This window comes from Tamandua tetradactyla, chromosome 19 (genome assembly GCF_023851605.1).
Source record: "Tamandua tetradactyla isolate mTamTet1 chromosome 19, mTamTet1.pri, whole genome shotgun sequence".
In the NCBI taxonomy this organism is placed as follows: domain Eukaryota; kingdom Metazoa; phylum Chordata; class Mammalia; order Pilosa; family Myrmecophagidae; genus Tamandua; species Tamandua tetradactyla.
The window spans coordinates 61,747,084-61,773,704 of record NC_135345.1 but is presented as its reverse complement, the minus strand read 5'-3'; the positions used below and the strand labels follow the sequence as shown (position 1 = coordinate 61,773,704).

Genomic DNA, 26,621 nt, shown 5'->3' with positions numbered 1-26,621 from the left:
TAATACTTATCAATGACTCACTAAATTTGGGGATAAAATCCTCCTAACCATAGCAAAATCATTATTTATTGAGCTTGAGATCATTCTGGGGCCTTCTCCAAATCAACAGATAGAGCATGAGGCTTATAGCTGGGTGAGAATCATCCCTTCCTAAATAAGAGGCTTTGGCAACAGAGTGTGACACCTGATGTTCTCGGTCCTTTCTTGCCAGGTGAATACAAAAACCCTGCTTCTGTCATCTGCTTCTTCCTGTTACCTCGGCTTCTGTTCTGAAGAGGCACTGAGGGCAGTAAGCCTCAGTTATTGCAGCTGTCTTGGCGTGAGCACTCAGATACTCTGTTCTCTGGCTGCTCATTCTGACTATTGGCAGTGAGAGGATGAACAGGCTGCAGAATCAACCCCATTAGTGTCAGCCTAATTCCTTATAATGGGATCCTCACTGGCCAAGGTTAGGCACTACTACTTATCCCCACTATCCTAGCATAATACTGAAAAGTTAATGCAAGAGATGATAGCATTGGGCTTATTGCCACCTTTTGAAGAAAACCAGTGAATATTAGGAAACATGCTTTTTTCTTTTCTTTTTTTTTTTCACATGGGCAGGCACCAGGAATCGAACCCAGGTCTCTGGCATGACAGGTGAGAATGCTGCCACTGAGCCACTGTCACACCACATGGAAATACGAAGTTTTATATTGAAAGGAAATTGATGACACGTGTTCACATACATATATAAATTCCTAGATGTGCTTTTTATGACTTTTTTTTTTAGAACAGTGCTGTTGGAGCTACTGGTGTCATAGCACTAATATTCGGAAGGCAATATTATCAGCTTTTTGAGCAGGATTGTGTATTCATTTGTGTAAGAAAGAAACATGTGTGTATGTACATATGTATATATATGTATGTATACGTATATACAAATATGTATTTGTGTTTATTTATGCATATATGTATATATATCTATATGTATATACACAGAAATACACGAACAGATAGTGAGAGAGAGGTAATGAAAATGATAAATACTTGTATCTCCTTTTCACCAGAGTAGTCACACAGTTCGGAATGTATTTAATGTACATTGGGGGAAGAGACTTTAAGATTGACAAAAGATGATGCATATTGGCTCTGATGATTAAAAGTCCATAGACACTTTGAATAAATATGAAGTGAAGTCTTTAGAAGATTACCCTCTACTTAAAGACAAGAGGATGGTCATGATGAACTTTTGCAACTCTTTTCAATCCCATAATTTCATCCTTTTACAGTAGATTTAAAATTGCCTTCAAATAGAGTATCTTGCCCACTTTTTCTGCCTTTTTCTTTCAGGTCATTCTGAATATCAAAACCTGTTGGAACATATAAAAATTTGTGCTTTCAGCAATAATGCCCAACAGCTAAAATTTAAACATCAGCAGAAAAATAACAAATCATCTTGAATGTCATTCGTTCAGCATAACAATGGCCTTGCACCCCTAAAACATAGTAAGTATTGAACAATAGAGAGAGAAGCATCAGAAGGTGAATGACTAAACTCTGGTTTCATCAGCAATAAGAACATGGCTACTAACTACGATAAGCCTTTGAAATCTCCAAGGTCTGTTAATGGAGCTTTGATCCTTGCTACTACATTCCAGTGAATCCTGGTCTCCTTCTGGTTCAGCTTTTCCATTTTACAACACCTGTGTATGTACCTGTATGTTTAAAAATAGCAACAGCTAAAAGGACATGGAAATTAAAAACAAATCCTGTCAGTTCACAGTTTGTGTTTCCACCTAACTCCTTGTAAGAACACCCACTTAACATACTTTCTCAGGTTTATATGCAGCTGCAGCACTGGATTCTTATTTCTTTCCCTGTGAGTTTTATTTTACTTTAAGAATTTTAAGTTTTAGAGTGCTGAGTCATACTTGCCTAGGTCTTCAAATTTATGTGGGTCTTTTCCAGAGACTTTGCTCAAGGTTTTGAAGGAGGGGGTATAGGAAATATGGACAGACCAAAGTTTCTCTAATTAAAACAAATTGAGATCCTTAACTGAAGATTTCTGGGCCAGAATGGAGAGTCACAGAATACACCTGGAATGATCTGTTACATTTACCTTCCACCCCCTTCCCATAATTGCTAGAACCAGGCAGGATAGGAGAATTCTTGAATTTTATGAACAAAATGCTCAGTTTGAACACTTAAGGAGTGTCCCCAAATCCCTTTTGCTAGCTTTTATTCTCATCATTTCAGATCATTTGCATCAACTACAACTCCACCCAATTCAGGTTATTGGTTGAGCAGTGGAAGACAAAGATATGAAGGAACTTTTAATTTCTGACAGAACAGCTCTTTTTGAGCATGGATGTATGGGCATGAATGTTCTGAGCATAATAAATAGGATTTTACTAAAGACTTATTTCTAACTTCAGCAGCCTTTTCTTCCTATAAAAATGTCACATTTTCCATCTGGAATTTATTTTTATGATAAGAACTATGCCAAAAATCCATAAGTTCGTGGAAAACCAAACTCAGAATGAAGATTGATTTCAAAGTGGGAAGCTGGAGAAGTAATTCCCACTGAACCTCAACTCAAAAGAGGCCACAAAGAAGCATATGTTATATGATTGCTCCTCAAGATGAAAGGTGCCACACTCAACCTCAACAGCTTGAACCAAAGCAGAGTACATCTTTCTCTGCCACCTACAAAAACTCCATTATGTTGAAATGAGTGAAAAGTAATATAGCCTTCTGTAATGAAGTTCCAAATTTCCAAACTCAGCACTTAATATTGATTCTTTCAGCCCCTGTATCCTAGTCTTCTCTACCTTCTCTTCCAGTGCCTTCCACATTTGCAGTCAGAACTGCAAAGCTCAACACAGATGTCTGTTGGGTCATTCCCTCAGAGCACATTCAGGAGGAAGATTTTATTTTAAATTCAGCAGAAATATAGCAAGAGAGATCCTCTCTCCCTCTGCCATATTGAGAGAAAGCAACTGAAATCCACATAAAACCTCTCATTCTCTTATGCAATTTCAGTATTTCTTGTGAAATCCTAAATACAAAAATGTGAAACATTGTACTATGTGCAGCCTAGGTTGAAACTGCATTATAAACTCCTCCACAGCTGCCTTCTGCCTCTTTTATGTGGATCTGTAATTAAAGGGAATTTAGGCCAAAGAGAATTATGATTCCCTATAACATAAATATTTTCTCTTCTTTTGCTTAGCATAATGTTTAGAGATTCTTCCATGTTATTTATCTAACTGAGAGTTAATTTTTAAAATTGCTGAGTAATATCATATTGTATACATATATGAAAATGTTTGTCAGTTCACTGGTTGGATCTTTGAGTTGTTTCCAGTTTTTGCTATTATGACTAAAACTGCTGCAAACCTTTCTGCACAACTCTTTTTTGTGGGCAAATGTCTTCATTTTTTTTGAGTAAATACCTAAGAGTGGAATAACTGGGGCATAGGGTTGGTATTGAAATAGCTGGTTTGCCAAAGTAGTACCATTTTATGCATTCACAGAAAAATTATCAACGTTGAATTTTGCTGAAGTCCAATTTATCATTTTTTATATTGTGGTTATAGCTTTCAGCATACTCGTAAAGAAATCGTTGCCAACCTCCATGGCCGTGAAGATATTCTTCTGTGTTCTGCAGTAAGTTTATTGTTTTACCTTTCATGGTTAGGTCTATGATCCATCTCAAATTAGTATTTGTATATTGTGTAAGGTATGGGTCATTGTCATTTTATTTTATATACTTATCCAATTGTTGCAGTATCTTTTGTTGTCTTCCCTTTCCCCTGAATAGCATTGCATTTTTGGTAAAAAAAAAAAAATGTTTCCATAAATTCTATTCCTGTCCTCTCTATTTGGTACTATTGAGTCATTTTCCTCTTGTGCTAGTACTTTACAGTTTGATTACAATACCCTTTAAGAACTTCTTGAAATCAGGTAGTGAAAATCCACTAAATATGTTCTGTTTTTTCATATAGCTTTGTTTATGCTACTCACTTGCATTTTCCTGTAAATATTGAATCACCTTTTGCATTGCTGCCAGAACTTTATTGTGCTTTTGATTGGGATTAACTTGGGGAAACTGATATTTCAACGATATTGAGTCTTGCAATCAATAAACAATCAGTAAACATAATATACTTCTCTATTTATTTAAATCTCCTATTTCTCTTAGTGTTTTGTAGTTTTTAGTGTGAAGGTTGTGCATGCCATTTATTAAATATATTCCTAAGTCTTTTATATGAGCGTGGAAGTTTCCCTTTTCTCAAGGATCACAGTCCTGAGCTGCTTGCTGTCTAGTGTCTGAAAACAGTTACCTCATATATTTTATCTAGTTTTATATTTGTTTATTCCAGATGGGTAAATCTAACACTAGTTACTTACTAGTTAACTTCCACGTGTCCAGAACTGAAAATGCTAGAGCAATCTTTTTGCAAGAGAAAATATTTTATGTCATCTTCTGTTCAAAGCCTTGTTGTGGATCCACATTTAAATTAGAGTAAAAGGCCTTTAAAGTTCCATAAGGTCACAATTTACATATTTTATAACAATTCTAGGTTTGCAAAAGAATTGTGCAGAAAATATAGGGACTTGTCATAGATCTTTTTCCCCTAGCCAGTTTCTCTTATTATTATGTTATTGAATTAATGTAGTAAATTTGTTACAATTTATTAACCAATTTTGATCACCATTATTAACTAAAGTCAGTAATTTATATGAAGCTTCATTCTTTATGTTGTACAGTTGTATGGGTTCTATAAAATACATGATGTCCTGAATCCAACATAACAGTATCATACAGAATAGTTTCATTGCCATAAAAATGCTCTTTGCTTTACCTATTTCTCTTTCCCTACCTCCTTGAATCCTTGATAACTACTGATCTTTTTTACTCTTTCTCTAGCTTTGTTTTTTCTAGAATGTCTGGTAATCATAATCATATAGCATGTAACTTTCATATTGACTTCCTTCATTTAGTAATATGCATCTAAGTTTCTGCCTAGCTTGATAGCTCATTTCTACTTTATTATTGAAAGTATTCCTCTGTATGGATGAACCACAGTTCATTTATATATTCACCCATTGCACTACATCTTGGTTGCATCCTATTTTTGACAGTTTCAAATAAAACTGTTATAAGCATCTGCATACAGGTTTTGTGTGGACTAAAGTTTTCAGCTTTGGGCAAATAACTGGGAGAATGACTACTGAATCTAGCTTTTAACTGTATTATCTCCAATACGTATTTTTATTTGAGATGAGTCTGTACCTTTTTCCTCTGACATCGTAAAACCAATTATCCCAACACTATTTCTTGAATATTGAATGAGACTTTGAAAAATGAATAATAACAAACTATGTAGACAAGGAAAGAAAGGACTTATCAGAAAAGGAATCATATGGTGGAAGAGAAAAGTATGAGTTTAAATAGATGGGATCTATGACCTAAAAGTAAATTAGCCTATTCTTGGAAACAGTGAGTTTGGAACTCAATACTTTGTTTTGGACCTTCATTGCTACTATATTGCTATGTCTTTTAAAGGATCCGATTGTGTTTGTGATAGAGTTAGTGATATTCCCCAAGCAGTGCAGTGCTTTACTACATTTCGTAACTTCTCTTATAATTATTTTAAGATCGTATGATTAGTTCAGTGCAATGAACTTTGAATGAAAATGATTTGGGTGATTTCTGGGTTGACACCTTAAAAAGCATAATCCACCCTAATCTTCTTTTTGCAACCCTCAGAAGCTCTGTGTTTCAAAATTAGCTTAAAGATGGCATGAATTTCATCAGCCTGGGACTTTATAGGTGGAGCCCCAAGGCAATCTCTGTTGGACATATAGTAATAGTGAAAAGTAGACTTTCGCTAAATTTAATCTCTAAAATATGGAAATACATTCTTCATTATAGTCTTGACTAAAATGATATCTAAAACAACAAAGTTGCAACAGAACTCATTTATCCTTCAGCTCAGATATATTCTACTACCATTTCATTATCTAATTTCTGTTAATTACACACTGGTTTCTAGCTTTATAATAATGACTTGAGGATTCAAATAAATGGATATATTTGGAGCACTTAAATTTTTTCAAACTCTTAGTAAGTGTTTGATGTTTTTATAATTGTTGTTAGTTACCTGGGTGCAGAACCTTGGCCTTGCTTTGACTTAAGTCATATTCTCATTTAATTAGTTACAATATATTTATACTACTTCTCACGTTTAGAATTATATCAAACTTATTTCCATTTTTACTCCTACCACCTTAGCTTAAACTTTACAGTTCACTGAATTCATTTTATAACTGGTCTTATAAATAGTTTGTCTACTACTTTAAGATCAGTTTTCTTATTACAAAAACAATCATATTCCTCTCAAACTTAAAAGATTGAATGCTGTCTTAAGGCATATTAGGGCTAAATTTTCATCTCAGATTCTATTTTACCTAAATCCAATCTGCACTTCTAGCTTAATCTTATACCATAAACTTACAGATCTTTTGATGTAACCCTCTGTTATTATTGTGGCCAGAACATACCTCATATTTTTTCTGCTTCTGTGCTTTATAGGGACACTAGCTATATTCACTATATCAAATATTCCAAATCTTATTTTAGTCCCAATTCAAATGTCCCCTCTGTCTACAAGCCTTCCATGATTTTCCTAGTTGGAAGTAAAGTTTTATCTTGCTGACCTTTCAGACCACATGGCATCTTCTTGTTTTATTCCACATATTTTTTTCACATTTGCCAAGGTATTACACATTTAAGATAGGAACTCATCTTTGGAATCTATCAACACTAAAACTAGCATCCTGAATTTAAAAGATGAACAATATATGTTTCTTAAATATGGATATGGATGAAAGCCTAGAGATGATGTTAGGAATTTACATGCTGGATTCTGTGAAACCTGTTTCCTTTGCAGAATTTAATTGTTTACTTATTTGGTGCCTATTTTTCATTGAACTCACTGAGTTGAGTCAAGCACATTTTATTAGTTATTAAATACAACATTCACATTATCTGCTTTTACTTTCCTACAAGGTGACATTCATGCTACTATTGTCTCAACAGAAAATCAATGGCAGACTTTAGTTTCTTATGTAGAGAGCCCTGGATTTAGAAAATACACTTACAAAGGCAACATGGAATAGCATAAATTAGAAAAAAAATATGATTAGGGACATTAAAGATAAATACTCCTACACTTGGAGAAAAGAAGGGAAGTATAGAAAGTCCTTTGAAATAGCTACAATTAAAAATGTTAATAAGAATCCATGAAAGAGCAAGAACTGTAAATGAGTCTTTTAAGATGTAGAGGAATATGATAAATTGTGGTACTCTGGATAGTCACAATTAGCAAAATGGAGAATAATTAAAGAAGTCAAATGAAAGCACATACAGTGATAAATGAGGTTAGACTGGCTAACCTGTGCCATTAGCAGATTTTTTTTTTTTTTTTTTTTTTTGCTGGTGAGGAAAAGAATAAGGAGAGAAAAACAATTCTTTATGAAAATAAAAGATGGGTACTCCATGCCCTATTACACTTAATGTAAAGGTGGTATAAAAGTGAGCCATTCAAAGGAATGAGAATCAATAAACAGGAAACTGTCCCTGAGCCCTCAGGTGTGCAGCTTCTGTGTTCTGACTACTACTCCCGAAAGTATTTGTAAGATTCAGGCCAATAAGGACTATAATCATTTCCTGGGTTTTTTTTTTTCCTAAGTGTGGCCATGAATTACACAGCAGTAGAGTTGTGGATCTATATTATTAAAGACACTAAAGGTTAGTCATATATGGTATCCAATACCCTGTCTTAATGGTATTAATCCTCTAGGATATTCCTAAGGAAATATTGCCCTACAATGACCATAATCCCTAAAAGTATTCTTGTGATGGTATAAATTATTAGGGTCATCCCTAAATTTTTTCAGAAGCAATAGGAGAATTATGGCCTAATCTCCAACCCCAAGATTCATGTCGTACACTACATAGAATGAACTCTGAAATAATGGAAACCATCAGGGTCGATGCCTAGAGCTCTCCTAGACTGAGTTTACAGTCTAATCTGTTTCAAAATGACATAATGAATTGTCCTATTTGCTCCTTCCTGTTCAAATTAAGTTAGAATCATATGCTTAACTGATTAGAAGTCACAGATATATGCTGTTCTGAACAGGACCAAGATATTGACCTTGGAATATCAGGTCTGGCATACATATTTTCAATCGCAAATGTATATATATATATATATATATACACATACACACACACATATATAAATATATACACACATAAATATATACTCATGCACTATGAACATACACTCATATGTACACATTATATATATACACAAATATATAAACATACACACATATAAATATATATATACACACATATATAAATATATACATATACACACACACATACACATATAAATATATATGCATTTTTTATATGAATGCTTAAATCTGTATTGAGAGTCTACTAATAGGCAAACATTGTTTTAAGCATTAGATATTAATACTTGAATAAGATAGACAAATTCAACCCAAAGACCATATTTATTGGAGAGAGGCATTCAATCAACAAACAGATGAATACAAAGCAGAGTGCTGTGGATTACATGATAGGAAAGACCTCCCTGAAGAGATAACATTTAAGCTGATCCTTGAAATTGGAAGCATTAGCTATTGAACTCTCCTAGGATAAGGCTCTAGGATACAAATAACATTGATATTTTTGAAGAACAGAAAGAAGATAAGTATATCTAGACTATACTGAGCAAAAGGCAAAGCAGTAGTAGAGGTGGTCGGTAATTGACTGAGAGGGGGGCAGATACTGAATTTTTTTGGGTGGATACATATTCTATTCTATGGCAACTGGACAGCTTTTGAATGGTATTGAGCAAAAGAGTAACATAATTTGACCCATATTTGGAAAAGATCCCACTGGTTTCTCTTTTGAAAAGCAATTGGATAGGAGAAAGATTGGAAGCAGAAAGACCATTTAGAAAGCTATTGCAGTGATCTAGGTGAGAAAGGACGGACAGAATGAGAGCAATAAATAAAATGAGAGGTTAAGTTGATCAGAATTTCTGGAGAGTGGAGTTAGGGGGAAGTGTGGAAACATCTTTAGATTGCAAATTATGAGGTGCCTGTTCAAAATCCAAGTGAATCAGTTGGACGTATGTGTTTACTGTTCAGTGAGAACTCCAGGGGTAAATGTGTATGTTTGGAAGTCAAAGGCACATCAATGTGTTAAAAGTCATGAGCTTAAAGAGATTATCAAAGAAGAGGCTATAGATGAAGAAAAGAATGATTCCTGAATCATCCATGAGCAGTGAGCTACTTAGAGGAATGGAGAAGCCAGCAAAAGAAATTGAGGATTGGTCAGTAAGGAAGGAGAACTAGGAGAAAGGTATCAATGACGCCCAGAGTTAAAAAATATATATATTATAAGAAGGAGAGAATGGTCAACAGTGTTAAATGTTGCAGAGTGGGTGTCAAACAATATTAACACAGAGAAGAGATCTTAGGACCAAAGAGAAGGGAAATGGGATAGTTCTATTATATGAGGTCATGGGGCCTGGGGAGCATTTAAGGCAAGTTTATTAAAGTGTTTGCTTGCCAGTTACAAAGTGCCCACGGAGATAAATTACAATTGCATAAAAGAAGGTATCATTGCTAATGTTTATGTAAGTTTTGTAAGGTACGTCTAACCTCAGGAAATTGTTTCCCTTTGGGTGAGTTGATAATTTTGAGCTCATGTACTACAAAATTAAAAGAAAATTCAGAATTGTAAAGTGCAGTATTAATCCTGTAATGACTAACCTGAAAAAGCCAGCCAAAGTGATTCATTGTATTTCCACAATAGGAGACAATGTGAATGTGGTTGACATAGAATAATTTATCATCCTACAGAGTGCTAATTTTGTGGGATGAAATAAATAATCAAAGCAGTGTTAGTTTTATATTATTTAATTAAGAAGAATAATGTTGGCCAAAGAAAACTTTTTAAGTTTTTAATATAAATTAGAGAAAATCTGGTTTTAATCTTACATTATAATAGTGTCAAACTTGGCCATAATCGCCCAAAGCCATCTAAGGCAAGTATAGCAGATAAAGAAGTTATGGAAATGCAATTTTCTTATATCTTATTTTTTCCCTCTGATATAATAAAATAGAGTAAATGGAGTAAGGAGGTTAACATTTGTGAGTCTTCTAAATCTCCAAATATTCCTTTGAATACATGCTTTGGGTTTACCATAAAGAATATGCTCATCATGGGTTGCACACACACACACACACACACACACACACACTCACCTGCACATACACATATGCAGCTTTGCTTTTTCATCCTCTTCAAGTGTTTTAGTGATACATTTTCAAAAATGTAAATGAATAATATTAAGCTGTTGAAATATCTAATAATTGCTCCTGAAAGTAATATCTTTACTTCCAAATCCTGTTTTTTAAGGTTTATTTATCTCTAAACCTTACTATAGCCCAGAAAAGTATTATTTTCTACTATTACAGATTGAAAAAATAGAAATCTAGGCATTTGACATAACCTCTTAAAGCATCCTTACATTGTCAGTGGTTGCACTTAGATTTGAACTTTTGTAAATCTGATTTGGAAACTTTAAAGTTTTTTTTTATAACATACTGCCTTTATTGATGACTGAATTTCCCTCTGCAGAAGATTATATTAGTATATAAGTGTTCTTACATTTGGTCATTTAAAAATAATTTTATCCTGAGAAAAAATAATATAAAGAGGGAAGAACTAAATTTTTTAAAAATCTTTCATCTTTTGGGAGGGCCATAATTTTCAATTTTTGGATAGTGGCTTAATATGATGAAAAGTCATGTTTGCATTTTTCTCCTTGCTCAACTTTTTTTTTTCATGGACAGGCACCAGGAATAGAACATGGGTCTCCAGCACAGCAGGCGAGAACTCTGCCTGCTGAGCCACCATGGCCCCCACTTGCGCAACTTCTTAATACTATAATTTTGGACAAATTATTGAATCTTTCTGAATATGGGTTATTCATCAGCAAAGTTTTGTCATAATAATTACCTCAAATTTTGTGAAGTTCAAATTGCACATATTTTGACACTGCATGGGGTGTGTGCCAGTTTGAATCTATTGTGTACCTTGGGAAAGCCATGTCCTTTAATCCTCATTCAGTATTACTGGGTAGCATCTGTTTTATTGTTTCCATGGAGATGTGACCCACCCAATTGTGGGTGATAACTTTGATTAGATGGTTTCCATGGAGAGGTGTCTCCACCCATTCAAGGTGGGGTTGCTTACGGGAGTTCTTTAAGAGAGTACCATTTTGGAACAAGCAGAGTGCAGATAGAGCCCACACAGCCAGAGATCTTTGGAGATGCAGAAAGAAAATGCCGCTGGGGAATGCTTGTGAAATTAGATGAGAAAGCTGGCAGATGTTGTCATGTGCCTTCTCAGCTGACAGAGATTTTATGGATCTGTTGGTCTTTCTTGAATCAAGATATCGTTCCCTGGATGGCTTAGTTTGGACGTTTTCATGGCTGTAGAACTGTAAACTTGCAACTTCATAAATTCTTCTTATAAAAAGACATTCCATTTCTGGTATACTGCATTATAGCAGCTTTTAAAAACTAAAACAGATTTTGGTACCAGAGAACTGGGGTGCTGCAGTGTTCTAGTTTGCTAGCTGCTGGAATGCAATACACCAGAGATGGATTGGCTTTTAATAAAAGGGGATTTATTTTGTTGGTTCTTCAGAGGAAAGGCAGCTAACTTTCCACTGAGGCTCTTTTCTTACGTGGAAGGCACAGGATGGTCTCTGCTGATCTTCTCTCCAGGCCCCTGGGTTCCAACAACTTTCCCCGGGGTGACTTCTCCAAAGGCCTGGGCTGAGCTGCAAGTGCTGAGATGAGGAATGCTGAGCTGCTAGACTGTGCTACATTGCGTTCTCTCATTTAAGCACAAGCCAATTAAGTTAAATGTCACTCATTGCAGCAGACACGCCTCCTAGCCGACTGCGGATGTAATTAGCAACAGATGAGATTCACCTACCATTGGCTCATGTCCACAGCAACAGAACTAGGTGCTTTCACCTGGCCAAGTTGACAACTGAATCTAACTACCACATGTCCACCCCTTGTCAACTTGGCAGCTACTCACATCACCTTAAACAGGTGCAAAATATTCTCTTCTGGCTGTGGACCTGTGAATCTCAAAATAAGTCCGGTGCCAATATGCAAAGGAGGATAGTCAAAGGATACAGATTTTCATTTCCATAGGGAGAAATTGGAAGGAAGATCTGCAGGCAAACACCATTGGATTTCCAAGTCTGAAAGTCATTTATCCTTCGGCTGTAGAAAGTGGCAGTCCCACCCCTTCCAAGGGCCTATGCAGTGGCCAGCCTCTTTCCAAATCAACCTTGGGGAACATCGAGGAGACCACCTCTGGGCTCCACTCTCTCCAGGCATCAGGGCCACCCCTGGGCTCTCTGCCATTTCTGGGGCGCACGCTCAACCCCTCCACATGGTGGCAGCCAGGCTCTCCCAGTCCCCCAAGGAGCGTGCTATGCCTTTTCCAAGGCCCGAGGCTGCACAACTATTCCACTGCAATGAGAGGGGAGACTCACCCTCTCCACACATACAGGTGGGCCCACTCTCCTGGCCGAGGTTTCTTGGCTTCAGACACGAACTTCCATGGTTCTCACTCTGCAAACTCCAACCTCTCCCTTTTGTGTCCTCCTTTGTCAAGACTGGCGGTGGTTTCATTTACACCAACAGTCTCTTCAAGCCCTCCAAGACTTCTCCATCAATCTCTTCACAGTTCCTCCAAAGTCTTCCCCTTAGCCATCCAAAACACAGTTCCAACAGATCTGGCATTTGCAAACCGCAGCAGCACCCCACTCTCCGGTACCAACTCTGTTCTAGTTTGCTAGCTGCTGGAATGCAATACACCAGAGATGGATTGGCTTTTAATAAAAGGGGATTTATTTTGTTGGTTCTTCAGAGGAAAGGCAGCTAACTTTCCACTGAGGCTCTTTTCTTACGTGGAAGGCACAGGATGGTCTCTGCTGATCTTCTCTCCAGGCCCCTGGGTTCCAACAACTTTCCCCGGGGTGACTTCTCCAAAGGCCTGGGCTGAGCTGCAAGTGCTGAGATGAGGAATGCTGAGCTGCTAGACTGTGCTACATTGCGTTCTCTCATTTAAGCACAAGCCAATTAAGTTAAATGTCACTCATTGCAGCAGACACGCCTCCTAGCCGACTGCGGATGTAATTAGCAACAGATGAGATTCACCTACCATTGGCTCATGTCCACAGCAACAGAACTAGGTGCTTTCACCTGGCCAAGTTGACAACTGAATCTAACTACCACATGCAGTTTGCAAATACCAAACATGTTGGAACAGCTTTTTAATGGATTAGGGGGAGATTCTGGAAGAGGTGTGAGGAGTTTGACAGAGAAGACCTAGAATGCTTTGAAGACACTGTTGGTAAAAATGTGAACTCTAAAGATCCTTCTGATAATGCCTTAGACAGAAGTGATACCTGTGTTATTGAAAACTGGAAGGAAGGTGATCCTTGTTTTAAAATGGAAAATAATCTGTCGAAATTGGTGGTGTTGAATGAAGAGCAGATTTTAAAAGCCATGAACATGGATATTTAGCAGAAGAGATTTCCAAATTAATTGTGGAAAATGTGTCCTGGCTTCTCCTCACAGCTTATAGTGAAGTGCTACAGGAAAGAAATGAGCTGAGAACTGAGCTCTTTGGTATAAAGAAATCAGAAATTGATGATCTATAAAATTCTGGGCTTCCAAAAAGGGAGACCCCAGAGAATACTGGCCCACATGAGGATTTAACAGATCTGAAATTAGTCAGCCATTTCAGAAAAAGCCAGAATTGGAAAAGGAGTTATCCAGGAATGATTTATGGAAAGTGGTATTGACTGATGGCTTTGATCCCTGCCTATTACATATTAAACCAACAAAAGTGTTGTGAGAACTGTAAAAATGGAACTACTGCTAGTTTGGATGAAAAGGGACAGAAAAGGGACAAACTGAAGGAAAAATAACTTCAGATGCAGAACTGTGGAAGCTAAAGTCTAAAGCCAAGAGACCTCAGGTCAGCATAGCAGACCCACCCACTTTTGAAGTGAGTTAGCCTCAAAAGGAGAGGGTGGACCTTCCACCTCAATGCTTGGGAAGAGTTGTTCCCCAGGCCTTGAAGGGTAAAGCATATTCATTGGGATTGAGATGACCCAGGCTGCCATACTATTGTTCTGAAGGTCTTGAGCCTGTGTCCTGGAGATGGCAGAGTCCAGTACTGTCTCAGTGCTTGGAGAGGGTGGAGCTGAGATAATGATGGTCTCCCTAATGTCTCCCAAGGTTTCTAACTCCATACCAGCATTTGGAGAGAGCAGGACCACTGAGTAGGCCCTTGGAAAGGGTGGAACTGTTGCTTTCTAAAGACTCTCAGACTTTAAGACTTATTGGAGTTTGCTGTGCAGGTTTACAGAACTGTTTGGGTCCAGAGACCCCTGTGTTACTTCCAATTTCTCCCTATGGAAAGGGAAACATATATTCTATGACTGTCCCTCCTTTGTATGATGCCAGTAGATAACTTGTTCTGAGTTTTACAGGTCCACAGCCAGGGAGAATTTTTTTTGTCTTAGGGAAGACCATGTCTGTAGTTGACTTTGATGAGACTTTGTACTGTTTCTGATTTTGTATTGTATTTGTATTTTTTGCTGAAATGGTTTAAGGATTTATGATATCGAAATGGAATGAGCGTATTTTGCATTTGGAAGAAACATGTCTTTTGGGGGTCCAAAAGGTGGAATGTGCCAGTTTACATCTGCTGTGTACCTAAAAAAAGCCATGTCCTTTACTCCTCATTCAATATTCCTGGATGGAATCTTTTTTATTGCTTCCATAGAGATGTGACCTACTAAATTGTGGGTGGTAATTTTTGATTAGATGGCTTCCATAGAGATGTTGTCTCCACCCATTCAAGGTGTTGCTTAGTGGAGTCCCTTAAGAGGGAATCATTTTGGAAATAACTTATGAACTGAAAGCCATACAGCCAGAAATCTTTGGAGGTTTAGGAGAGCACCCCTGGGGAATCCTTATGAAAAGAGAAGCCAGAAGATAAAGCTAGCAGATTTTGCCATGTGCCTTTTCAGCTGACAGAGGTGTTCTGGATCCATCAACCTTTCTTGAATCAAGATATCTTTCCATGGATGCCTTAGTTTGGACATTTTCATGACCTTAGAACTGTATACTTGCAACTTAATAAATTATCCTTCTAAAAAGCTGTTCCATTTCTGGTATATTGCATTCCAGCAGCTTTTAAAAACTAAAATAGGATATAACATGCTTTTCCTAAAAACTTGAAAACAAGGTTACAATTCAACAATAAAAGTATGGAAAATCACACATGTAAGGTTTATTAGAGGACATAAAAATCCCCATGCAATCATATTTGAATGATGACTGAAGTATATTGGAAGACCCAAATTCCAAACAAAGTTTTAGACATTCTAGATTGTAGTCATTGTTTAAAAGAAAAAAAAATGTTGACAAAAGAATGCAAGGGATGAATTAAGTATTTAGCCTCGTTTTATTCGGGATAGTTTGTAAAAATAACTGCAAATATTCTGGGCATTGAGGCTTTTTATCTCAGAAACTCTAAGGGTTTTCTCATCATTTTATTGCAGTGAAAGGAAGAAATACTGAGCTAGTTTATGCTGGAACACTAAGTAATGTGCTATGTAGCTATTTCTTTTTCTTAGCAGTTTTATTTTTTTAAAAAAGGGTTAACAGTATAATTAGCATATTATAAACTTCAAATTTGATAAGTTTTGACATATGACACCCATGTATTTGCATGAAACCATCCCCCAAGCAAAATAATGAACATATCCATCACTCCCCTCCAAAATTTCTCCATGCTGACTTCCTCATTGCCCTCCCTGCCTTTCCCCTCATGTTTAAACAACCACTGAATTGATTTATGTCATTACAGATTTGTTTGCATTTTCAAAATTTTTACATAAATAGAACCTTATAGTATTTACTTATTTTATGGCTTTTAAAAAACAACATATTTATTTCAGAATTATCCATTTTGTACATGTCAACTGTTCATTGTTTTGATTGTTGAGTAGTATTCCATTGTACAGATTACCATATTTTTAAAAATCCACTTACCAATCGACAGATATTTGTGGGGTTTTTTTTGTTTGTTTGTTTGTTTTTACCTAATAAAAATAAAGCTGCTATGCCGGCATCCTGGGTTCGAATGCCAGAGACCTGGGCTCAATTCCCAGAGCCTGCCCATGTCAAAAATAAATAAATAAATAAACAAATAAAATAAAGCTGCAATAAGGATACATGAACATGTTTGTATAGACATGCTTTCAATTTAATTTGATAAGTGCCTAGAAATGGAACAGTGCCCTCTATTATTTAGCAAACATCCATCTATTCCTTCATCTCCTCCTTCTCCCACTAGCCCCAAACAACCACAAATCTCCTATTTTAGTCTATAGATTTCCCTATTCTGGAATTTCATTTGAATGAAATTGTGATTTGCTGTGCCTGGCTTCTTTCACACAGCACAATGTTTTCAAGGTTCATCCAGGTGGTAGCATACATCAATACGTCATTCTATTCATGGCCAAATAACAATCCATTGTATGGATATGCTACATTTTCCTTAGCCTTTCATTAGTTGATGGGTAGTTGAATTGCTTCTGCCTTTTGGCTATTTTGAATAATGTTGCTATAAACATTTGTGTACAAATTTTTGCATGAACATATATTTTCATTTCTCTTGAGTGTGTACCTAGGACTGGAATTTCTGGTTTATATGATAACTCTGTGGTTAGCCATTTGTTTTCTAAAATGACTCTATCATTTTAAATTATCACCAGAAGCATATGAATATTTTGTTGTCTCTATAATCTTGCCAACACTTGTTGCCTTACTTGCTGATTCTAGTCATTTAAATGGGATCTCATTGTGATTTTGATTTGACCAGTGAGGTGAAAAATCTTTCCATATGCTTATTGGCTATTTATAATTTTTCCTTGAGGAAATGTTTTATCTATTTTTAAATTGGCTCATTTTTCTTTTTACTAAAGTTGTTGAGAATTTTAATATTTTGAGAGATAAGATTGTTATGAGGTATGATTTCCAAATATTTTTTTCTGGTTCAATTCTGTGTGGTGTTTTTTCACTTTCCTGAATGGCATCTTTTAAAGCACAAAATATTTAAATTTTGATCACGTCCAGTTTATCTATTTCTTTTTTATTTTATTGCTTGTTATTTTATGTCTTTACTAAGAACCTTTTCCAAGGCCAAGACCATGAAGATTTACCTCTTATTTTCTTCTGAATTTTATTGTTTCAGCACTTTCATGTGATTTTTTTTTTGTTTCTATTCTTACATTTTGGATTTTGATTCATTTTGAGTTATTATTATTATTATTATTATTTTGCATGGACAGGCCCCGGGAATAGAATCTAGGTCTCCAGCATGGCAGATGAGAATTCTGCCACTGAGCCACCGTTGCACCGCCCTGAATTAATTTTTGCATACGTTATGAGGTAGAGTCTACCTCATTCTTTTGTATGTGGTTATCAAATTTTCCCAACACTTGTTGAAAAACACTGTTTTTTTCCCATTGACCAGTATTGGCTTCCTTGTTGAGCATTGGTTGACCATGAGATATATGGGTTTATTTCTGGGGTCTAAATTCTAACCCATTGAACTAGGTATCTGTTTTTAGAACAAAACCATAATCTCTTGATTACTGTGGTTTTGCATACCTTCTGAAATCAAGATGCATGAGTCCTTCAAATTTGTTCTTTTTAAGTTTCTTTTGGTTCTTCTGAGTTCCTTGGATTTCCATGTGAATTTTAGGATTACCTTGTCAATTTCTCTGAAGAAGTCAACTTGGATTTTTTTTTTCTTTTTTTTTTTTTACATAGGCAGACACTGGGAAACGAACCCAGGTGTCCAGCATGGCAGATGAGAACTCTGCCTGCTGAGCCACCGTGGCCCTCCCATCAGCTTAGATTTTGATAGGGGTAGTTTCTAATCTGTAGAACAGTTTGGAAGAGTACTGTCATTTAAGTAATATTAAGTAGTCCACCCATACACATAGTTTATCTTTCCATTAATGTAATACCTTTAAAATTTCATTTAATAATGTTTTGTAATTTTCAGAGTTTAGGTTTTGCATTTTTGTTAAGTTTATTCTAAGTATTTTATTATTTTTGATGCTATTGTGAATGGAAATGCTTTCTTAATTTTATTTTTGATTCCTCATGGATATGAATAAGAAATATAATTGATTCTTTCTATATTAATCTCCTATGCTGCCACCTTGATGAACTAATTTACTTGCTCTTATACTTTTCTTGTGGACTCCTGAGGGATTTTCTATATATAAGACCATATCTGCAAATGTGGTGCTCCTTTTTTTTAAATCTGGATGATTTTTATTTCATTTTATTCACTAATTCCCTTGTTTTCAACCTTATTTTATCAAATAATATTTGTCCTCCTCTTCTCTTTCTGGCTTCAATTTCACGTGTACTAGGCTACTTGAAAATTTCCCACAGCTCCCTGATATCTGTTCAGCTTTTTGCCTTTTTCTTCTGTATTTCATTTGGATACTTTATTTTATTATGTCTTTATTTTCACTAATATTTTCTTTGCCATTATTCCTTTGCAGTATATTTTTCATCTTAAACACTGTAATTTTCATATCTAGAATTTCAATTTGCACCTTTTAATATCTTCTATGTTGCTACCTAATGTGCACAATTTATTCTCTAGCTTTTTGAACATATAGAAAGTAAGTATAATAACTGTTTTCATTTCCTTTTTTGCCAATTCTAACTTCTGTGATATTTCTCTATTTCAAATTGATTGTTTTTCCTCTTTATTTGGAGTCATTTTTTTCCCCTGCTTCTCTGTAGGCATGGTAATTTTTTTTTAATTGGATGTCAGATGTTTGGGTTTTTTAAAGTTAATGAAATGCAATATACCACAAGTCTTTTATTATGTGGATTTATTAGCTTACAAGTTTACAGTTCTTAGGCTGTGAAAAATGTCCAAATTAAGGCATTAATAAGATGACACCTTCTCCCCAAAGAAAAGCTGCTGGCAATTCAGAACACCTCTGTCACATGGGATGATATATGACAACCTCAGCTAGTCCTTCTCTTCCAGGTTTTGTTGCTTTCAGCTTCTGGCTTCAGTGGCTTCCTCCCTGAGCTTATGTGTGTTTCTCTCTTTTAGCTTCTGTCTCTCATAGCTTCTGTGGCTTTTACTATCTTTTTTCCTGCATGGTACTTATCCTCTTATCAAAGACTCCAATAAGCAGATTAAGACCTACTTTGAATGCTGTGTGTCACATCTCAACTGAAATAGCCTATTAAGATGTCCCACCCACATTAAGTCTATACTCATAATAGTAGATTAAAAGAACATGATTTTTCTGTTGTACATAACAGCTTCAAAACATCACACTCCACTTTCTAGATGCCCAAAAGAACTATTCTTCTGTATGCAAAATGCATTCATTCCAACACAATATCACAAAAGCCTTAAATCATTTCATTATCAATATTAAGTACGAAATCTCATCAAATCAGTTACAAATATATTCAGTCCTGGGGCATAATTCTCATCCAACTGAATGCCTTTGAAACTTAGAATAAGTTATCTGCTTCCAATGCAAAGGAGGGACAGTCAGAGTAAAATTCCCATTGCACAGTAGGGACAAATTAAAAGGAAAATAAGATGAATGGATTCCAAACACTTCCAAAAGCCTGCAGTGCATAGTACATTTGATTTTTTGTTTTTGTATGCTGTATGGTGGGGGTCACATTTTATTCTCTTTCCATATGAGTTCCCCCTTATTGCAGCTGAAGTTTGGTTTGTTTTGTTTTCCATTTATTTGCTTCCTTCTTTGTTTGGGAAGTTCATGGGCCAGGAATTGAACCTTTTTCTCCCACATGTCAGGTAAGAATTCTACCACTAAACTACCCTCACACCTCCAATACATTAGATTTTAAAGTCTGAAAGTCATCTACAGAATAATGTCTTGTTCTCAGGATTTGATAGATCTGCAGCCCCACCCTTTGCAAGAGTTTATGCAGTATCCATGCTTTCTCCAAACACTGGGGTGAAGACTCCAACCTCAAGCACTGGGAAGAAGGCTATGCTCTCTGCTCCACCTTGCTCAAGTATGGTGTGACTGACTGGCCACCATCTCCAGTGCGCAGGGTTAACTCACTCAGAAGAGTGGTGTGGTGGCTGTATGGTTGCCAATCTCAGGCGAGTATACTCAGCTCCCTTAGAACAGTGGGATGGAGCCCAGACTCTTTCTAATCTCCCAGACATCTGAGAACCCTGGAGTACTAATAATTTTCCTGAGCAATGGGGCAGAAGGCCCACCCTTGAGAAACCGTGGGAAAACTCACCCTTTCTGTGCACAAATGTGGGCCTGCTGGGCTGAGTTGTCTTCACTCCAGATCTCAGCTTCCGTGGGTCTGCCTTTGAAGTCGTTTTCCTCCAATCTGTTCCTTTTAGTCCTTTTCAGTTCAGGCTGCCATTCATACAGAACTCACAATATCCTTGCTGGTTTTGCATGCTGTGCACAGAGGTCCCAACCATCAGACAGTAGGACTTTCCAGAAATCTTTTCTAGATATCTGCATTTCCAACCCTTACTTGCATTGAAATGCATGACCGGTTCCATATTCAGTTAAATCCTCATATGGGACACTATTTTTTGGAGATTCACTTTATAGAAGCTCAGAATTTTCTAAACTATCAATTGCTGGTTTCTTTGTGCCCAAGTGTTCATTTCTCAGCTTATCCCTTTCCTCTCATATTTTACTAAAACTATGAGAAGAAGCCAGGCTCTTTCTTCCGCATTTAGTTTGAAAATCACCTAAGCTAAATATTCAAGCTTGTCACTTTAAAATTCTCTCTTCCACCTAATAATCAAGACTCAACTTGGCCAAATTCTCTGCCTCATTAAACAGGGATCACCTTTCTTCCAGTTTGCAATGACATACTCATCATTTTTGTCAAAGAGTTCATCAGAAGTACCTTTAACATCCATAATTCTAACAATAGTCTCTCAAAGCATTCTAGGCCTTTTCCATCAAGCTCCTCAAAATTATGGCAGAATCTTCCTTCTATTCACTTAAAAAGGTGTTACAGCATTTTTTATATTTGCAAATAGCAGCACCCCACTTATTATCCTCTTATCAAAGACTCCAGTAAGAAGATTAAGACTCACCTTGAATGATGAGGGCCATATCTCAACTGATATAACCTAATCAAAAGGACCCAATCACATCAACAGTAATGGATTAAAAGAATATGTTTTTTCTAAGGTACATAACAGCTTCAAACTACCATGCAGACACTGTAAATTTTACCTTATTTGGTATGGGATTTTGTATTTCTATAAATATTTTGAACTTTGGTCTTGGTTATGTTTAATTTACTTGTCTAGTTTTGTGATAGGCAGAACCAGAACTTTATTTAGTCTGGGATTAATTTTAATCCACTCCTGAAGCTAGAAGCTGCTGTGGCTTACCCAATATCACATCAATTCCATTGTGACTGGTGGAAGCATCTCCTACTTTCAGTCATGTGTAAGACCTGGGGACTGTTTCCTCTAGTTTCTTCACACACATAGGTTAATTCATGCTCATTTATTTACTTAAGAGGCATTTAGGTCAATCTGTGGGTTTCTTTTTCTGCCCAGTACTTTACTGTCCAGTACTCTACTCTTTAGACTCTAACCAACTTGGCTTTTCTTGGCATTGGCAAGTCAAAGATAATACCAGACTTTCCCTTGGTTCCACTTTCTGCCCCATGGCCTGAAATCTCTCTGCAGACAGTTAGCTGTTGATTTATAACACACAATATACAGAAGTCCACAAATCAGAAATATGCAGCTCAATGAATTTTCACAAAGTAAATACATTTGTATATTCAATATCCTGATCAAGACTTAATATATTTCCAGATCACTAGAAGCTCCTGTTATGTGTCTAGAAGTATCTCTATCTTAATTTCCAATACTATGCATTAATTTTTCTGGTTATTACATTTATATAGTGGAATCATACAATGTATCTTGTCATATGACTTAGTTCTTCCCTTTACCAGCAAAAACTCATTTTATTAATTTACCCATGTTTCAGTAGTAAATAGTTAGTTCAGTTGATTATCTGTAATATTCATTTATCAATATATCACAAGCTACTTATCTTTGTGGTGTTAATGAACATTTTGGTTGTTTTCAACTTTTGACTTTTATGAGTAGTGCTTCTATGAACATTTTTGTATATTCATTATTCTTGTTAATCATATACATACATTTATGTTGGGTATCTAGCTACAGTGGAATTTAGTGGGTTGATAGAGCATATGTTTGTTTAATTTTAGTAGACATCGGCAGTTTTCCTAAGTAGTTGCACCAAAACTGTAGGAGAAATTAAGGAATGTATACAGATAATAAAGTAGTCTGGAAATGATTTTTTTAATCTTCTAATTCCCGTATTACAATATTCCTGTACCTTTAACTACTGGAAAAATATATACCATTTGAATCTGTTGTTAATTTAGCTGTCATTTTCATTTGATTTTCATAGTGTTTCCTGTGAACTTACTCAAATCTTTCGTCCAACTAATGATTCTTTGAATTGCAAAGCTGAAGTTCCTTAAATGAGAAAACCCATCAAAGTCCCTCTATATTCTGATGTTCCATCAGAGTGTTAGTTGGTCTCTCTAGAGGTTATTTTTAGTCCATTTCATTATAAATCCAATAGTTTGCAAAAAAAAACAAAGCAAAAACAATAACAGAACAAAATAGAGCAAATATGCTAGCCTAAAGCCTTATCCATAGAGAATACATGTGATTCCCTTCAGTATAGTAATCATTTTATAATTTCCCTTAGTTTTTCTTTATTGATAACATCTAGACTTTTACAATAAATTCCACCATAGCCACAATTTTAGTACTATGTAGACAAAAAGTAGAAATCCATTTCCATGTAAACCTTCAAGCTTCAATGACAGTAAAAACCACAGGTCTATGAAACAAGTACAATTTAGCCAATATTTTCACAAAGGACCTGACCAACCCCACCTTTATATAAGTTTGGGACCATCCTAAATAGCAGTATAGATCTGAGTAAAACCTTCCCATGTCAAGAAATATGGTTGGAGACTTTGAAAATTTGAACACAACTTTCTCACTATTGCAGAGAAAGCAGTTCATGCTTTATAATGAATAAAACCAGTTTATCAGCAAATATAAACTTATTTAATTCTTAATCAGCAATCCTTTAAAGCTATTACATTTCTATGCGTTCATGTCTCTTTAGCTTTGATGTTTATTCCAGTTGACTGACAGAAAGCCAGGGTACTTAGTGAACACTGAATAGACAAGTGTAGTGTTCTGTATGTCTTTAATAATTACTACCACTTGGGAATAAGTATTTTCAAACTGAGTAATGAAAGGCTAATTTGATTACAGATCATAAACCACTTAAGTGGCCCTAAAGTGATTGGAAAACACAAGATTAAAGCTGAAACAAATATGAAATTTGTTTTACATGTAGATAATATAAGGAAGGAAATGTTATTATCATTAAAGTAAAGCCATTATCCCTTCTCTCAAGCTACTCAGTGATTTATGTGTAGCCCTCTAATCAAAGCTATTGAGAAGAAAAGGCTGAATGTTGAAACTTAATCTTTTGACATTTACCGATTGCGAGTGAAAGGAAAGTGGGTAAGATTGCTTCAAGGTTACTAACTTGGGCAAATGAACAGATATTGATGGTTTTCATTGAAAAATAGAAGTCAACAATTAAACAATGAAGAGGAAAATGGTTCTTTTTATTAAGCACCTAATATGTACTGTGCTAATCAACCTACATGTATTAGTTTATTGAACAAAAAATTCTTTTTTATGAAATTAGCATTATTGTTTTCTTCCTTTACAATATAAAATAAGGACCAGAAATTTAAAAACTCACTAGAAAGTAGTAGAGTTAGCATGGGCAAAGTCTAGCTGTTACGAATTCAAACTCTTAACCACCATACTGCAATGCCTCTAAAGAGAAGAGGAGAAATGGAAAATTCAATTTTGGATTTGTTTACCTGGAGATGTCTGGGAGTCATTTGGCTGAGAATTCATGGACAGTTTAAATACAGTAATGTGTTTTGTAAAAAAGGGGCCTCTAGCAAAGCTATGGCAGTTGAAGTCAGAGAAGATCTCTTACAGTGAAAGAATATTCAATGAGGAAAAAGAGGAATTAAGGATGGCATATTAATGAAAACAAGTATTATGGACGTGGAAGAAATAGATAAGTCAATGAAAGTGATAACTGACAGCAAAGCAGGAATAAAAAAATTATAAAGAGAATCAGAAAAGGCAAAATTAGTGCTATGGATATCAAAGAAAGGAGAATTCAAGAAGGTAGAGAGAAGATAAAAATGTCAGATGTAGCAAAGACCTTAATAAGAAGGTAAAGAATAATGAGAATAAGAGAGGTAAGAGGTGACCTCTGCTAGATCAGTTTTAAAATATGTGAATTGAAACTGGAGTTGAAAATTCATTGTGAGAGTGTGTGCATGATACACACATGATGGGGTACTGAGAAGCTGGAGGCAACAGAAATCTTTCAAGACTTTTGTGGGGATCACATTCTTTAGGAAAAGAATTTTCAATTTGTGCAAACTCTAGCATGTTTTCATATTTCCAGAAAACTTTGTCTTCCAACCTACTAAATTCTCCATAATCTTAACGAGTTTACAGCATCAATTTTCTTAAAATCTGTTTCATAGACCCCTCAGTAATAATTACTTCACTTTTTGTTTAAACTTCTATCTACAATTTTATTCATCATCTTCTCCTATATGAGAGAACAACTCACTATTGTCCCTAATCATTTCCAATGTCTAGGAACATTGCTAATTTCTACTAATTTAAATAAACTCCTAAAGCTAAGCAAACTCTAACTGGAAAGAATTTAAATTCATGAACATTATAAAGGTTAATTTAAAAACAGGGACAACAGGGAATTAAAAACAATTTAGAGCAATGGAAAAACAAGTAGAAGAAATTTAAGGTTAATGGATTAAAACAAAATCTTAAAAGAACAAAGGTTTATTATTTTATTTGGAGATTATCATAAATAATTAGTGCATTGGAGATTAAACTAATACCAGATTCTTTACTTTAAAACATTAAATTTTACCTGTCTGGTTTAACATGTGATTAGAATGGGCAGGTCTGATTACTCAAACACGTATATATATGCCAGAGGTTTTGTAAGAAAGAATACCTGTATAAAAGATATCCTTGGAAGTTGGCTTTTATTTATATTTTGGTGTGAGGGAATTGGTAAGAAAGGAAATGGCACCTGGATCACTGACAATTTCAAGTTAGTGCATTTTTTTTATATAGTTATTCATGATAATCAACTAAACTGCAGAGTTAAAAATGGAAAACGAAGTTTGTACTCAAGACTCGTCTACAGTCATGGTGGAGATAAATGGATAAAAAGAAAGATTTAGCATACACAGTGTATTGGAGGAAAGAATAATGGTAAACTAACTGAAAATATAAAATCTGCCTTCAATACATTAATCATATTCTCAATGGAAACATTAAAAAGGAAAAAATAAATTTCCTAATTAGTGACATTATATTAGAACCCAAAGATAGGTGAAGTGATGCATGAATCCTGGCCAGCTTTTTTTTTATTTCCAAGCCAAAGAGCTTAAGAGTCTCAGGTGTGACATATGTTGCTTCACTAGCCCTTAAGCTATCTCTGAACATAAGATGCTTGAGAAACAGTGAGGAGAGAGCAGATAAATGGTAATTGCCAGGAAAGGAGGTAAGCAATTAAGAGACATGTGTAAAAGAATTTAAGTGAGAAGGAGTGAAAGCCTGAGTAAAGGCAGTAAGGGATGGAGATTTAGATGAAGAAGGAAAATAATTGAAGTTAAATATATATATATATATATATATATATATATATATATATATATATATATATCAGTAACACTAGGTTACTGATAAACTGAGGGATGAGGATGTCCTGTAACTCCCAGATTCCTGCCTTGGGTGATAGGTAAAGGGAGTTAAGTTTGGGTGGGATATGTTGACTTGGAGGTGCATGAGAAAACTGAATTCTGATCTTGTATAGTCAGTAATTAAAATATGACTTACAAAATTGTTGAGAAAGCTCTTTCTATTTATCAGTACTAAACAACCTATATCTCAATTTAGGCCTAGAAATGGGTAAAGAAAAGCAGGTAATAAAAAAAAAAAAAAAAAAAGAGGGAGACCAACCAAGCATGCCTTCCATTGAAACAAAAGAGGAAAATTAAAAAAAAAGAATTGTAAAATTTATTCTCAGTTATATTTGACTCATGACTCATATCAGAAAAATAATAAATTTCAGAAAATAAGATTTTCTAATGCAAAATATAAAAAATATAATTACAAAATATAATTTCTGAATTGAAAAACTTGA

The 26,621-nt window shown here is 35.4% G+C and overlaps 1 long non-coding RNA gene across 1 annotated transcript in view; it reads right to left on the bottom strand.

Moving 5' to 3' along the window:
* Positions 1-1,057: 1,057 nt before the first annotated feature.
* The window catches only part of LOC143663654 (uncharacterized), a 55,814-nt gene continuing 30,250 nt past the window's right edge, over positions 1,058-26,621 (bottom strand). The window contains exon 3 of the long non-coding RNA XR_013166094.1: positions 1,058-1,352. This is a non-coding gene — a long non-coding RNA (uncharacterized LOC143663654). The remainder of the gene's footprint in view (positions 1,353-26,621) is intronic.